The following is a 2,491-nucleotide window of genomic DNA, read 5'->3' as shown; positions in this document are numbered from 1 at the left end:
AATTCCTTAAATTAAAAAATCCATAACTTTTTGTAGAAAAATTACAAAAGGAAAATAAAAATGTCATCTTACTCAGTGAATAGAGGAGAACAATGTGGAATAAATTTCAAGTCCATTTGATGCATATTTTTTTTATTTAATTAAACACTATTTTGAATCATTTGATTCTCAATGCATATTGACACATCGTCTTGGCTTGAAATTTTGGCATGTTGTAGCCTCTGTCAAGGGAAACATCCTCTAATTTTTCTGAAGTCAGAGAAGGTTTCTAGATAGAGATCCATATTTTTCAAGTTTTTGCACATTATTTCTTTAAAATAATCATTGAAATTAGCATATTGATTAAAAAATACCAAGAAAATTTTGGAAGGTCCACCATGACTAGAGAAGCTTTTGGAAATAATTTCATGAGTTAAGTCATTTAAAATGTACTTAATTTTCACAAACTCTAAAAATTTTACAAATACTAAATCACTAAGATAATTAAATTTAAAAAATATGAACATTTAAATGACTTGATTTTTGATATCCACTATGGTTCTTAATCCAGAGAACTTACCATAAAAATTTCAAAATATTTTGAGTTCATTTGATAACTTGATTTTTAAAGATAAACATTACTTTTGATATTCAAATGATTTTTAAAAATCAAAATGCAATTCAAAAAATTATGAAACTTAGCTTTTTGAGTTTTCTGTGATCAGGGGTATTTTCTAAAAATAAAATAATATTTAAAATAAAAACTTGATTTTTAGCCTATTTTTAAATATTTAAATAATTAAAAATCCCTAAAAATCACAAAAAAAAATAAAACTCATGGAAATGTTCTAAATTGCTTCCTATGAACTTAGGGACAATTAGAATATTTTTCCTGAGTTTCCAAATAAAGATATTGAATTTTAAAGCTTAAAAATGATTTTTAAAAGGCTAAAAATGAGTTTTCATTAAATAATTCCAATAAATCAAATAAAATTCATAAAAATAGAAAATCTTCTCCTCTGAGTTCTCTGACCTCAGGGAGACTTTTCAAAAATATAAAACTTAATTTTTTCCAATTAAAATATTTTGTATTTAAAAAATACCCGAGAGCTTAAAATAATTATTAAAATTTAAATAAAATTCAAAAAATAATGGTTAGGTCTGCCTCCACTAAAAATTTCAAGAGATTAGGAGATACCTTGGTCAAGTTACGAATTTTCTTTGAAAAATCCTATTTTTGCATGAAAATAATTATATAAATAAATTAAATTTTGAAAAATGACATTTTGTCCTTTGATGTCTTAATTGACACGTGAATGAGGTAGGATACAAATTTTAAAGTCACTTGAATTGAATTTGACAAATTAAATATGTAATTTTGGAAATTTAGCCATAATTAACATTTAGGCTTAATTTAAAGAGCGAAATGGGTAACCTCTGACCTTAATTTGGATGTTTGAAACATAAGGGGTTAATTGGTAGAATCCAACCTCACTTTCCCAATTGAAAGATAAGTTAATAAAATTTTAAATTATTAAAACTTGGAAGTTTATTAAAATAAAATGAATCTAGGACTTAGGGGTATGACTTTTGAAGTCAATAATTAATCAATTTAATACCCTTATTTTGATGTTCAAATAAATTCAAATCATGAATCATGATCACCTAAAAGCCTAACCTTTTCAAAACTAATTAAGACATTATCCTAGCTCTTAAGGGCTTAGTAGTGAATTAGGCTAAATAAATTTTCATTTAAATGAGGATTAGAAAAGTAAATATCATTGAAAATTAAAACATCTTTCAAACACTACAAGCCCAATTAGGGTTAAAATTTGGCTAAGTGTTCCAACAACACTAACTTGCCTCTTTAATGGTCTTCACTAACATAATTTTTAAATTGAATCACAAGTGATAATGAACCTATTATTAGGGATAATTAAGACATCAATGTTCACTGAGCATTAAGAGTATTTACAGGATGACTTATTAAGCAACATAATAAGTTTAAAAGAACTTGGGATTTCCACCAGACAGTGAGAGAGTAGCACGGACATGCTTCTTTCTCTAGATCTGTTGGATATCTCGGAGATCTATTAAACTTAATATGTTTTGCTTAACAAAATCATCCCTAATTAAACTCCTAATGACCCACCAAGATATGACCTAGGGTTAGATATGTCGTCAAGATTTTACTTCCATGTTTCATATAAACTGCCTTAACATGCATTTTAAGTTTCAAGTGGTGGAACGACAAGACTCGCCATGTACGCTTTTATAATTTTCAACGTTGTCTTTTTTGTACTTTCATACTGTACTTTTATACCTGCAAATTTGCATGCTAAACAATGACGCCACCCCGCATGAAAACTAAAACTATCAGGATTGCCACAAAACTAAAACCAAAACAAAAACTAAAATCAACCAAGATAAAATTCACCGCCACAACATTCAAAATATAAAACAACTCAAAATTTAATCACAAACATCACACAAAACTACAATTGTAACTAAA

Source organism: Phalaenopsis equestris, unplaced genomic scaffold, assembly GCF_001263595.1.
Source record: "Phalaenopsis equestris unplaced genomic scaffold, ASM126359v1 Scaffold233741, whole genome shotgun sequence".
In the NCBI taxonomy this organism is placed as follows: domain Eukaryota; kingdom Viridiplantae; phylum Streptophyta; class Magnoliopsida; order Asparagales; family Orchidaceae; genus Phalaenopsis; species Phalaenopsis equestris.
This window is presented reverse-complemented; position numbering follows the sequence as displayed.